A 14,802-nucleotide genomic window follows, 5' to 3' on the forward strand; every position below is an offset into this window, starting at 1 on the left:
AAAAAGCAGGATTAAACTAGAGGCACAGTGGTGGTTCCTAACTTGGAGTTAGAAGGCCTGGTTTAAAGTCCCACCTGTTCAGAGGTATGTAATAATATCTCTGAATAGGTTGATTTGAAAATACTTAAAAGAAAATATCACGCCCACAAGGTGACAATAAGGCAGATTGTTAAAAGCTTCACAAAGGATGGAGTCCTATGGAATGTCTTACAGAAGAAACATCAGAAGGTTTGAAAGAGGTGTGGGGCATTAAGCCCCTCAAGCCTGCTCTAACATTCTTGAAGACCATGCCTGATCAGCTCCAAGCCTGAACTGCTCTTTCATGCCAGCCACTGATCGCACTCAACTCCCCAATATTAATTTCTCTGTAATTATTTTCAGTGATCTAGCCTTCATCAATCTCTGGGCTTCAGAATTTCAGATATTGACTCTCCTCTGGGAGAAGAAATTCCTTCACGTCTCAGTTTTGGGGGTGGTATGGTGGCTCAGTGGTTAGCACTGCTACCGCACAGCGCCAGGGACCCGGGTTCAATTCCATCCTTGGGCGACTGCCTGTGTGGAGTTTGCACATTCTCCCGGTGTCTGTGTGGACATTGAGAGATTAAGCCCAGTGCAGGGGAGAGATTAAATGCTCATGGGGAAAGCCCAATGTGAAGTGTCTGCAGGCCTACGGCTAAAGAGGGACTGTAATTTGGAACTTTTAACTTTTTATCTTATTTACTACTTTATAATAACAAGAGCTGGAAGATTGCACTTTTGACTTATTTATTTTTCTACTTTTTATCTAATATTTTGTATCTAGGTACCTTGTACCTAAGATGGTGACATTGTAAACTTTTCACTGTACTCCCTTATCCCTGTACTTGAGAACATGTGACAATAAAACCAAATTCTAATTCTTATCTGTTATAAGCATTTTTTGGAATGTTTATAATCGGTGAAGAGCGATGCAAAATATTGGGTTTAAGTTAACCATCATTTCTCTGATTCATGTTATCAACTCCCTAGTCACATCCATCAAGAGTCCACTAGCTTGTAGCAGTCTCTGTCTCCAGTGGGCAAGCTAATAGTACCCTAACATCCATTTGACAGTACCAGGGTGACAGGATCCTCTAATCAGTCTGGATCTGACAGAGCTTCACTTGCTCTAGGTTAACACACATAATTTCTGTGTGTTTACTAGCACAGACAAATCCAGAGTAAGATCAGTCTAGAATTTTTTTTTGTTCTTTCAGTGCATGTGTGTATCGCTGGTAAGGCCAGAACATGTTGCCCATCCCTAATTGCCCTTGAACTGCGTGGCCCACCTGGCCCATTTCAGATGGAAGTGCAGAATCAACTACATTGTTGTGGATCTGGAGTCACAGTAGTATCCTTCCCTAAAGGATGAGTGAACTAGATGGATTTTATGCCCACCAATAGTGAGACTGGCTTACAATTCTTCATCGAATTCAAATTCCATCAGCTGGCATTTGAACCCAGAGCATTGTCTCCAGAGCATTAGCCCTGGGCATGTGGATATGAGTCCAGTGTCGGTACTACCAGCCACTATGAGCTACCCACAAAACTCCACAGGTTTGTCATTTCCAGCCTGTACTCCTCACTTTGAAATTCTTAGCTTGAGTCATTATATCCCTAATGCCTCCATTTCTTCTTTACAGCAGGCACCTCAAAACACTGGAGAAGTACCACAGGTAGGCCCTTCACAAAATCCTTAAGAGGCAGTGACCTGGAAGCTGGTCCAGCAGCAGCGTCCTCTCCCAGATCAACTTGTCCAGCATCATGGACCGAATCACTCACTCACTCAGTGGGCGGGTTATGACGTTCACATTCCTGACTCCAGACGCCCAAAACAACTGCTTGGTATTCAGTCATGGGATCAGAATCCAAGCAGGAACACTGTCAGCATCCTAAACAAAATTCCTGAAGAGGCGAAACAGCCATGTGTACTCAGGGAGACAGTCAATCGAAATGGGGCTGCAAGGACAGACTGTGTTTATTTGGAGCTTCAAAGCAAAAGAGTATTTTTCAGGAGCAACGAGGAGAGAGGAATAGAGGAACGGGGTTTGCCGGAGGTAAATTTCCCACTAAAAAGGGACTTACCTCAAGAATCCTGCCTCCATTTTTCAGGAGCAGTGAGGAGAGAGGGAGAGAGGCTGCCTGGAAGGTAAATCACTGCTTTTAAAACTTACTTTGTGAATAAGCAGAGCGCACGCTGAGCAGGACTGGGCATGGGTCTGCTGAATAAGTGAAGTAATATATTTGGGCGGTTGTGTTACCTGAAACACTCCCTAGGTAATGTCTCCCACCCATCCTCCTCCTCTAACCAAAAATAGGTTCTGTGTGCTGGATGGTAAGGTAACATTTTTTTAAATTCTTTATTTTTCAATAGTCTTTTTGGGAATTTAGAATAGTTAGGGCAGTTGAATGTTCAATCGGCAGAATGTGGGAGGTAAGGGTCACCACTAGTGTCCCTGCTGACTTCATCTGTTGGAAGTTCACCCAACTCCAGCTCCTCGAAAACCATGTTAGGGAACTGGAGCTGGAGTTGGATGAACTTCAGATCATTCAGGAGATGGGTGAGGTTATTGAGAGAAGTTACAGTGATGTAGTCATAACTTAGATACAAGAAATAGGCAGATGGTTACCGTCAGGGGATGGAAAGGGAACTGGCAGACAGTGCAGGAATCCCCTATGGCTGTTCCTCACCATAACAAGTATACCGTTTGGGATACTGTTGAGTGAGGACAACTTACCAGGGGTAAGCCTTGGGGTACAGGTCTCTGGCGCAGAGTCTGTCCCTGTTGCTCAGGAGGGAAGTGGGAGAGAAACAGAGCATTAGACATTGGGGACTCCATTGTTAGGGGGACAGATAGGAGGTTTTGTGGGAAGGAGAGAGACTCATGGTTGATGTGTTGCCTCTCAATTGCCAGGGTTCGTGATGTCTCTGATCATGTTTTTGGGATCCTTGAGGGGGAGGGGGAGCAGCTCCAAGCTGTGGTCCACATAGGTAGGAGAAGGGTTATGAATTTAAGGGAGAAATTCAGGGAGCTAGGGTGGAAGCTTGGAGCTAGAACAGACAGTTGTTATCTCTGGTTTGTTGCTTGTGCTACATGCTCGCGAGACTAGGAATAGGGAGCGAGAGGAGTTGAATACGTGGCTACACGGATGGTGCAGAAGGGAGGGTTTCGGATACTGGGATAATTGGGGCTCAGTCTGGGGTAGGTGAGACCTCTACAAACAGGATGGTCTACACCTGAACTAGAGGGATACCAATATCCTCAGGGGAATTTGCTAATGCTCTTCTGGAAGGTTTAAACTATTTCAGCAGGGGGATGGGAACCTGAATTGTAGTTCCAGTGTCCAGGAGGTGGAGAGTAGTGAGGTAAGAAATATGGTTTCAAGGTTGCAAGAGTGCACCGGCAAGCAGGAAGGTGGTTTGAAATGTGTCGACTTTGACACCAGGAACATCTGGAATAAGGTGGGTGAACCTGCAGCATGGTTTGGTACCCGGGACTTCGATATGGTGGCCATTTCGGAGACATGGATAGAACATGGGCGGGAATGGTTGTAACAGGTTCCTGGATTTACATGTTTCAGTAAGAACAAAGGAGGTAAAAGAACAAAAGATGGTAGAAGAGGGGAGATGTCACATTGTTAGTTAAGGGTAGTGTAAGGTGGTGGAAAGGGCGTTGGAGGACTCATCTACTGAGGTAGTGTGGGCTGAGGTTAGAAACTGGAAAGGAGAGGTCACCTAGTTGGGAGTTTTCTATAAGCCTCTGAATAGTTCCAGACTTGTAGAGGAAAGGAGAACAAAGATGATTCTGGATAGGAGTGAGAGTAACAGGGTAGTTCCAAATATTGACTGGAAATACTATAGTTCGAATACTTTCGATTGGTCTATTTTTGTCCAATGTGTGCAGGAGGGTTTCCTGACACAGTATGCAGACAGGTAAACAAGGGGCGAGGCCACAATGGATTTGGTACTTGGTAATGAACCAGGCCAGCTGTTAGATTTGGATGTAAGGGAACACTTTGGTGATAGTTACCACAATTTGGTTAAGTTTACTTTAGTGATGAGAAAGGATAGGTATATACCACAGGGAAAGAGTTATAGCTGGGGGAAAGGCAATTATGATGCGATTAGGCAAAGTTTAGGATGCATAGGATGGGGAAGGAAACTGCAGAGGATGGGCACAGTTGAAATATGGAGTTTATTCAAGGAACAGCTACTGTGGGTCCTTAATAAGTGTGTACCTCTCAGGCAGCGGGGAAGTGGTCAAGTGAGGGAGCTGTGGTTTACTAAAGAAGTTGAATCTTTTATCCAGAGGAAGAAGAAGGCTGATGCTAGGATGAGACGTGAAGGCTTAGTTAGGGTGCTTGAGAGTTACAAGCCAGCCAGTAAAGAGTGAAAGAGAGAGCTAAAAGAGCCTGGAGGGGACATGAGAAGTTGTTGGCAGATAGGATCAAGGAAAACTCAAAGCTTTCTATAGGTACATCAGGAAGAAAAAAATGATGAGAGTAAGATTAGGGCCAATCAAGGACAGTTGTGCGTAGAGTCTGAGGAGATAGGAGAAGTGCTAAATGAATATTATTCGTCGGTATTCACACTGGAAAAAGACAATGTTGTCGAGGAGAATACTGAGATAGCAGCTGTTAGACTAGACGGGATTGGTATTCGCAAGGAGGAGGTATTAGCAATTTTGGAAAGCGTGAAAATAGATAAGTCCCCTGGGCCGGATGGGATTTATCCTCTGATTCTCTGGGAAGCCAGGGAGGAGATTGCAGAGCCTTTGGCTTTGATTTTAATGTCGTCATTGTCTACAGGAATAGTGCCAGAAGACTGGACAATAGCAGATGTTGTCCCCTTGTTCAATAAGGGGAATAGACACAACTCTGGTAATTATAGACCAGTGAGCCTTACTTCGGATGAGGGTAAAGTGTTGAAAAAGGTTATAAGAGAAAGGATTTATAATAATCTAGAAAGGAATAAGTTGGTTAGGAATAGTCAAACGGTTTTGTGAAGGGTAGGTCATGCCTCACAAACCTTATAGAATCCATTGAGAAGGTGACCAAACAGGTGGATGAGGGTAAAGCAGTTCATGTGGGGTATATGGATTTCAGTAAGGCGTTTGATAAGGTTCCCCACAGTAGGCTACTGCAAAAAATTCAGAGTCTTTGCTTTGAGGGTGATGTAGTGGTTTGGATCAGAAATTGGGTAGTTGAAAGAAGACATGGGGTGGTGGTTGATGGGAAATGTTCATTCATCCTGGAGTTCACTTACTAGTGATGTACAACAAGGATCTTGTTTGAGTCCACTGCTGTTTGTCATTTTTATAAATGACCTGGACAAGGGTGTGGAAGGATGGGTTAGTAAATTTGTGGATGACACTATGGTCAGTGGAGTTGTGGGTAGTGCCGAATGATGTTGCAGGTTACAGCATGACGTAGATTAGCTGCAGAGCTGGGCTGAGAGGTGGCAAATGGAGGCTAATGCAGAAAAGTGTGAGGTGATTCACTTTGGAAGGAGCAACAGGAACAGCAACAGGAGCAACTGGGCGATTGGTAAGATTCTTGGCAGTACAGATGATCAGAGAGATCTTGGTGTCCATGTACATAAGATCCCTGAAAATTACCACCCAGGTTGATAAGGTTGTTAAGAAAGCATACGATTTTATTGGTAGAAGGATTGAGTTTCGGAACCATGAGGTCATGTTGCAGCTGTACAAAACTCTGGTACGGCTGCACTTGGAGTATTGCATACAGTTCTGGTCACCGCATTATAGGAAGGATGTGGAAGCTTTAGAAAGGGCTCAGAGGCGATTTACTAGGATGTTGCCTGGTATGGAGGGAAGGTGTTATGAGGAAAGGCTGAGGGACTTGAGGCTGTTTTCATTAGAGAGAAGAAGGTTGAGAGGTGACTTAATTGAGACATGTAAGATAATCAGAAGGTTAGATAGGGTGGATAATGAGAGCCTTTTTCCTCGAATGGTGATGACTAGCATGAGGGGGCATAGCTTTAAATTAAGGGGTGATTGATACAGGACAGATGTCAGAGGTAGTTTCTTTACTCAGAGTAGCAGGGGCATGGAACGCACTCCCTGCAACAATAATAGGCTCCCCAACTTTACAGGCATTTCAATGGTTCTTGGACAAACATATGGATGAAAATGGAATAGTGTAGGATAGATAGGCTTCAGATAGGTTTTACATCAAGGGCCTAAGGGCCTGTACTGGACTGTAATGTGCTATGTTCTCTGTTCTATGTTGTCAATATAACCTCTAATTGTCAGTGTAATGGTACACCTCAGACTGCCCCATACTGCACTGAAAGAAACTGAGTTGTACTACATTTTAGGTAAAGTCAGATTTGAACTCTTATGTAATGTAATTTTCTTAAATTTCATGCATAAATACATCTTCTGAAAAGAAATTAGATGTAGGTTCTGGAACCGGTTGAATCACAATTAACGCAACAGGTTTATGTCCTTCTCCTTTGGAAATGATGCTTGACCATCAAATAGACTGTGAAAACAGAGCAGAACCTATTCTCAGAGATGCATCTCAAACTGCTTTTCAGCCCTCATTTGAAATTCAAAGAGTGTAATAGGGAATGCAAAAGTGCTTTTATGTTTGCTTAATCCATGGCAACCAACTCAAAACATTAATAAGATACTGAACGTGAAACACAACCGGTTCCATCTCTAAACATCTTGTGCTACAGTAGAAGTGTCCTGACCTCTGGGATAAAAGGTCCACCAACTATAGAGATGAGTCATAACATGCCTGATCGTAGTTTGGAGATGCCGGTGTTGGATTGGGGTGTACAAAGTTAAAAGTCACACAACACCAGGTTATAGTCAAACAGGCTTATTTGGAAGCACTAGCTTTCAGAGCACTACTCCTTCATCAGGTGGTTGTGGTGTATTCCTGCTCAGGTCGATTTTAAAAAGTCTTGGTAAATCATAAGTCTTGGTTTTGCAATCATAAGGGTATTCCTGACACTTAGGGCAACAATGTGAGCATCTGGATGTGCATCACTGAAAGAATTGCGGATGCTGTAAATCAGAAACAAAAACAGAAATTGCTGGAGAAGCTCAGCAGATCTGGCAGCATCTGTGAAGAGAAATCAAAGTTAAAATTTCGGCTTGAGCGACCCTTCCTTGGGAGCTTTTCCAGCAATTTCTGTTTTTGTTGTTGATGTATATCACCTTCATAGTGTTCCTGCAGAAAAAGGAAAGGGTGAATCCTGTCGCATGGTTCCCTGAGCAGACTGTCTCATCACCAGAACTCATCACCACAAGCACCAAGAAGTTTCTTGACTGGTGGTGAGAAGGGCACAACCTGTGAGTTCCTTGATCTACACCAGGTCAGTCTGTTTTCAGGTGGGGGGATTTGAGACTATCGCACATCTCCTTCTGAATATGCCTTTGCCAAGGAAGTCTGGAGAAAGATGCAGTGGTTTTTGTCGGAGTTCAGCTGAGCAGTTCCTTGACGTGTGACTCTGTGCTCTATGGTCTGTTCCCTGGGGCACACACCGAGACAAGCATCAACTGTTCCTGGAGGACCATCAACTCACTGAAAGACACTTTTTGATCTGCCTGAAACTTGTTGGTCTTCCAGAACAAGGTAATGATCTTGACTGAGTGTTGCAGATTGGCACATTGCAAGGTCTAGGACTACATGCTGATGGATGCACTAAAGTTTGGGTCAGCTGCAGCCAAGACACAGTAATGAAAGACTCTATCTGAGGTCTTTCTGCTGAAGTTAAATGGGGGTCTGTTCAGAAATTGGACACACCTCCCAATGAATGTAAATATAGTCTTGTGTGTAAAAGATGTCTTTGGTTTGTTTGGACAGAGTTAAACTCCTATGTTTGTTTGTTTCTTTGATATGCTACTGTACAGAACCAAATTGCATTTATGACTATATATACAAAGATATTTTTATGAATAAAGCATATTTTTGAAATAAAAAAAGTATCACCTTCATTGAGTTCTTCTGGAACATTGTGAGGACAATCAGAACTCCTTCACCTTATTCTTGCCACAGATTTAACCCTCTGAGATGAGTAAGCTGGTCCAGAGAAACATACACCAGGACCATTCTGGACCCTGGCTGGTCGATATTATACTAACTCCAACATGCCCTATCTCCAGCATCAGCTATACATCATCACATCTGCTGGCTACACGGTTTTCATTGTGATCATATTGGTCACTTAACAATGGGGTTTCTGATAGGTGACATTAGCCATGTTTATATAAGACTTTGGATCTGAAAAGGCTAATGCTGAGGAATGCATCAAGCACCAGCCAATCTAATGATGTCATAAGGACTGGGATGGGGAAAAGGAGAACAGCCAGGGATGGGGAGAGGAGAGGGAGACAGGCTTACCTTCGATGTTTCCTCATAGTCTCAGTATCAATGCCTATCATGGACCAGCTGTCTGTGATTGCTCTCATGCAATAAACCACATCTTATTTCAGACATGAGCCTTGACTCAATGATCTCCCAAGTGAACTTCTTTTACCAACTCAGACCTAGCAGATTCCGGATATCCCAACATAAAAGGAGGATGGTGGCAGCAATTCTTCCTTCTGGTAGTCAATAAATTAGCAATACCTACAAAAAGGTGCCAGTGTGGTTGTCTGAAGGTTTAATTTAGCTGCAACATTGCAATGTGGACATCACGCTCAAGAGCTAAGTAGAGATTGATCATGCAACAATAAATCAGATTATTGGAAGGAGACATGTTTCAATAAGATTTATCATAGAGCTATGTAATCACTGATCATGTACACAGGTTGTAGATTGGCAAGAGTTCTTGGATACCAGTGTGTGGGTGCCAAAGTGGTGTGTCAGGTTGAAACTGACAAGAGATAGCTCTCTAGTGAGAAACGGAAGACCTCAGAAATGACAGCGAGAGAAAAGACCAGTTGTCTCAATGCATTCTGAGCTGAACTGGGAAACAAAACCTATGCTGGGTCACTAACGTCACTGCCTAGTTTTGACAGGCATTATCTCTGTTATTTATTCAGCATTTCCTGAGGTTACAGCTATTGCCTGAATGGTTAAAGTATCAAATAAACAAATATATTTCCTGAGTGCAGGCTCATGGAATGGGAGCTAAATTGTGTTAAATGATGTATGGCAGCCACTGGTGATATTCAGTGATCAGGTCCACCAGCAAGCAGGTCTCCTGTGGGCCGTGGGTATTTGCCACAACCTGACATATCGGGCAGAGTCATCTGGGAGTTCAAGGAAATAAGGCTCTGGCCCAGACCCTCTGAAATCCAGATTGTCAGAAATTGGACATACCTCTCAAACGTCCCAACGCATTAACTCGGTGAGAATTACCTGGAAAGTTAAAAAATATGTGTGGTGTCTGAAACCCAACTGAAAATCCTCAACTCTAAGCTGGAGTCTGGCTCAAAATCATGGTACTCCCTCTCTTACTCTGTACAACTACCATAACACATGGACTGCAATGTTTCAAGAAAGTACCCCACCACCATCCTCTCAAGGGCAATTTTAAAAATTAATTCATGGGATGGGGATGTCGCTGGCTACCCAGCATTTACTGTACTTGAGAAGGGGATGATGAGCTGCCGCCTTGAACCGCTGCAGTCCGTATGCTGTTGCTGGGCAACAAGTGCTGGCCCAATCAGAAATGCCACATCTTGTGTGAGAATAAGAAGAATAGTTATCCTGGAAATGTTCAAGGAGTTAAACCTACTCCAACTCCAATATTGCCTGCATGGTATTTGGGATAGAAATGTAATACTGCAATTATGTGCCTCCTGGCCTGCCATAGTCATGTGTTCTCTGCCATGTTGCACCCATTGGCGGCGTCTTTCTAGTGTCTTGTTCAGTGAAGACAGAGTATAAGCAAGTGTGCTGCACTTTGACCTTGTTTATGGGCTGTGAGACCCAGGGTTGAAGAGCTAGACAGAAGTGCAACTATTAAAGACAAATACAGGAATGTCCACAGCTGAAATAATATGTGGCTTCGGATTTTCCTTTTCCATTGCCAGTTGAAATGGAAAGTGATATGAAACAGAACGGGCAGTTTTTCCACTCTCAGTGGCAAAATTATGAAATTGCAACAAGCAAGCTAGACCAAGCCATGACCAACTACAGCTTTATAAGAGACTGCTACAACATGTACTCCACCCTAATTCTTTCCAAAGAACAAAAGAAAACAGGTTGCAGAAATTTGAAAAGCCTTCAAGGCTTGCCATGAACCTGAAGTGGTATCACACCAATGAAAAAAAGGCACATCCATTAAAGCAGTGTTCTCACTGCACTGACACTATGCATCAACATAAAGGATCAAAACAAAGCTCAATGGATATCATTCATGCCAATCATGGCAACAGATGCCAATCACCTAAAGAATTCTGCCACATCTTGGAAAGGCAAAAGTTTTGAGCAATCTAGATCCAAAAGATTGTAAGTGAAGCTGGATGAAGGCAGCAGCTCCCTAAGTACAATCTGGATACTGTTTAGGAGATACAGATACAAATGTGCTGTTTAGCATTTTCATGGCTCCAGAGGAGTATCAATGCAGACATAAGAAAGAGTTAGTGATCTTTCTTGAGTGAAAGTTGTTGTGGAAACATTGGGGAAGAAGCCATCACAGACCACAATTAAAACCTAGCATAACTGCTTGACAGATCTTGCTGAACCAGAAAAATTCCATTTAAAATGCCTGACATCAAGTACCTCAGTCATGTACTGACAGCATAAGGTCTTTGCCAGATCACCTAAAGGTGTTAACTGTAACAGTGATGGAATGTCCCAACGCATGTTGGATTTGTTAACTATTTGGCAACATTTGTGCCCAATCTGACACCAGAATATGAACTATTACACCAAATTACTGCCAGGAATGTGCGGTGGCTTTGGGGCATAGGACATGAAACCCCTTCATGAAAATCAAGCACCTAGTGACATCAGTGTCCATGCTGAAATACTACGATATAAATGATGGTAACCCTGCAATGTGAAGCCAGCAGGATCAGCATTTGGAGCAACCCTGAATTCAGCTACAAGTCCTTTCAGAGCATTTTCTTCAAGTCATTGCTATCTGCCCTGAAGCATCTTCAAAGAATATTACTCTGGTTTAGAGATATCATCTGGATATGACATACAATCGAAGGAAGCAGATGCAAATTTCAGACATGCTTTCAAGAGCAGCACTCTTAATGAAGAAAACAGAGGTTGCTACGACAGAGCATGAGATTTCCCAGGTTCAGTAAGAAGCAGCAGCTCATCATTCCCTGTAATGTAACAGAAAATACCTCGCTCAAATCTAGCAAAATACCTAACAAGATGCAAATCTCTAAGTGTTGCAGGAAGTAGTGTTAAAAAGAATGCTCTGAGAACAACAAGGGTGCACCTATTGCTGTAAAGCCTAATGGGAAAATAGAGTTAGCCAATGATGGCATATTGTACACAAGAAATAGAGTAATTATCCTGAAGGAGCTGGGAGGATAGATACTAAAGCACATCCATGCCAACTGCTAAGAAATAGACTCAAGCCTGAGAAAGGCAAGTGATCGCTCTACTCGGCAAAATGAGTAATGAAGCCAAACAGCACATCAGCCAATGCAGGGCTTATAATGAGTACCAAGCTAAGGTGCTAAATTTGGATTTGATTGGAAGTTTTGGGCCCATGTGTTGTGGGTAGTATCTCATCCAATTGCCCTATCTCCCCTCTCTCTTGCTGTTACCCTCCCCTCTCCAAAACTTCCCTCTCTTACACTCCCATCCCCTCTCTGGGCCTTCCCTTCCCTTTCACCCCTCCTGCTTTGCCCCTCTCCTCTCTTTGCTCCCCTCTTTCCCATTCCATTCTTCTTTCTCCTTTCCCCACCCTTCTTCACTCCCCTCTCCTTTCCTTTCTCCCCTCATCTTTCCTGTCTCTTCCCTCCCCTGTCACCTCTCATCTCTCCCCTCTCTGGTCCTGGTCTTTGAACAGCAGAGTGGCAGAGCTGATGCTGGTTATGGTTACCTTGTTCCCTACCTAAGGACCTCTCTATAGCTGTCAGATCTCTTTGGCTGTAGTGCTGAGCTAACTGATACATCTTCCTTCATTGCTGCTCTATAGTCTTTCACCAGAAAGCCAGGCATGTGCCAGTCATTAGATGAAAGGGTCCTACCCGAAATATTGAATGTCTTGCTCCTTGGATGCTGTCTGACCTGCTGTGCCATTCTTTATCAACTCTGATTTCTCTAGTATCTGCAGTCCCCATTGTCTCTGAGAAGAAATAGCACCCTAATTAACTAATTAGCATAAGAAAATAAGCAGAACACCTCTCCCAAAAGGCTCCAGTGTTTGACAGTAGCCCTTTGGTTTTAACTCTCTCTCCCTCAGTTCACAACACCCATGTCTTCACCTCGACTCAGAGACTCAGGTTTGACTCAGTCAAACACAGCTTTCACTTTTATCCTGAGATTGGTCCAGTCTCCTGTGGTTTTAATCAACTTCTGACTCACAGGCGTCGCATTCCCCAGATTGGGTTAAACAGCAACATAATAAGGGAGCTGAGAAAATTGACGAGAGAGAGAGAGAGAGAGAAAGAAAACAGATTACTCGCACATGGTGAATGAGCCTTTCCTGTCAGTGAATGAAGATACGGAGATTGAATTGTGGAACAGCTACAGAGTGCAGGTTAGAGACATCAGAAGAGACATCAGCTTCAGGACATATCTGGTAAGGAGGTGGGTAGTGGGGGAACAGTGAAACTGTAAGTGACCTATCAGCCTGCAAGGAAAGAGGTTTGAGACGTGCAGGTGTTGCTGAAAAGCACTGAGATTTGTAATTGATAAATACAATGTGAGGAGAGACTATACCTGAATGTTAATACTTTTATTATTCACCTGAGTAGCAGAGAGCGCATGACCGGACATTGTTAGCTGAATGTACTGTTGTATTCTGTTATACATGGAAAATTGTATAGATGGGCTAATTTATCCCTGGATATTCCAAGTTGCAACTATTCTCAGGGCTGGCCAGGTTACATTTTGGTCTGAAACATTAGTTTAATCTATATTTAATGCAAGGCTCCATCTTAGCTTTTACCTTTTTTTAGTGCCAGGAACGACTCTCCTGAGCACTCAAACAGTTAGATGCCATTTAAAATGCCCGTTTTCTCTCAATGATGAGGCTGCCCAGTAACTGGGGGAGGAATTCATCAAAACAAGTTCCCAACAGTGGCCAGCTAATTGGGAGTAAACACAGTGTTGCTGAGGATTTTCAGCATTATATAAAAGGTTCATTATCTCTGAGCATTGACGCACTGCTATGGTGGTAAAGGAACATGATGGGGAACTTTCTGGACACTTTGTCAGGAGTTCAACCATCATTCAATATTTATTTTGAAAAATCCCTAGAAAACACCATCTTGCTGTGATTTTTATAGGAGTTAGCAGTATAAACTTGCTCGTGGCCATCTTGCTCAGTTGCTCTGGAGAAGAATGTGGAGAGGAAGCCAGGCTGAGAGGTATCAGGTCCTGCATAGATAATACAGTAGGATGAGGAAGATTTGATTCCCTCTTCCAATTTTAGGACATCTCCTCACCTCTTTTGGGACCTCCAATCCGGCCCAAGAACCTGTGCACACGCTTCCTCACTCTCTGAGCCATTTTGCAACATTTTATTGTGTGTTAGTCAGTAAACATCTCCTCAGCTATCTCCTTCAGAAGCCTGGGGTATAATTCACCTGGTCTGGGTGATTTATCCACCTTCAGACTTTTCAGCTTCCCTAGCACTTTCTCCATTGTGATGGCCACTCTCTGCCCCTGTCAAGTTCAAATTATTTTATCAGCAATTAAAACTGTGTGCTCAAACCAGACTTTCAAATGCATCTGATTAGCACAAAACAGATTTAATCCCTGAAATAAGCCTCCTCACTGTCTCCAAAGGACAGGTTAAGGGTAAAAATCAAATACTGAATGGAAGTACAAACCTGAGACACCTGTTTGAGAGCTCGGTTTTAACGCACAATATTCCAGCTAACTAATGATTGTCACTGTTTAAATGTGCCTGAAGGTTCCAAAACTGGCAAGTTTAACACTCCAGGACTGATTTGATAAAAGTTTCATCTCCACTCATGGAGTGGAGTCCAACACTATGGAGAGAAACCAGTGGGAAAGGATTACTCAGGAAATTGTCTGGACAAACTGGAACACTCACAGAAATTCAGCAGGTCTGGGGAGAGATAAAAACAGAATTAACATTTTGCCTCTGGTATGGTTCTTCTTCAGAAGTGAAAAGGGCTGTGAAACAATGTTTTTTACACTGTGGACAAATGTTGAGAATGCCCAGATCAAAAGATAAATGGAAAGATAACAGCGGTGAAGTAGGGATAGAGATATAAAATAGAGGTAAATGGAAGTGAGAAAAGGAAAACTGCCCAACCAAAGCCAACAAAGCATGGCTGGGGACGAGGGGACAGTGTTGGGTGTAGGTTGCGATCAAAATGGAAGACAGAGGCCATGTTCTGAAGTTGTTTCATTCAATGTTGAGACCTGAAGGCTATAAGATGCCTGAGTGCAAAATGAGGTACTGTTTATCAAGCTTACGTTATGATTTGTTGGAAGATATATAGCAGGCCCAGGACAAAAATGTTTGAATGAGCAACGTGGTTTATTAAACTGGCAAGCAATTGAAAGGTCAGGATCATTCATATCAACAGAATGGAAGTGCTCCACAAAGCTGTCATGATATATGATTAATTTACTTATACACTTAATGGTAAGGTCCTAGGGAGTGTTGCTGAACAAAGAGACCTTGGA

General features: G+C 43.2%; 1 protein-coding gene across 1 annotated transcript in view; it reads left to right on the forward strand.

Annotated features, from left to right (window-relative positions):
* Positions 1-14,802, forward strand: part of LOC122557042 (cyclic nucleotide-gated olfactory channel-like) — a 91,306-nt gene that overhangs the window by 28,268 nt on the left and 48,236 nt on the right. Inside the window, exon 3 of the mRNA XM_043704274.1 lies at positions 1,662-2,167. The gene's annotated coding sequence lies outside the window, so the exon portion shown is untranslated. The remainder of the gene's footprint in view (positions 1-1,661; positions 2,168-14,802) is intronic.

The sequence above is a fragment of the Chiloscyllium plagiosum genome, chromosome 15 (genome assembly GCF_004010195.1).
Source record: "Chiloscyllium plagiosum isolate BGI_BamShark_2017 chromosome 15, ASM401019v2, whole genome shotgun sequence".
Taxonomy (NCBI): Eukaryota; Metazoa; Chordata; class Chondrichthyes; order Orectolobiformes; family Hemiscylliidae; genus Chiloscyllium; species Chiloscyllium plagiosum.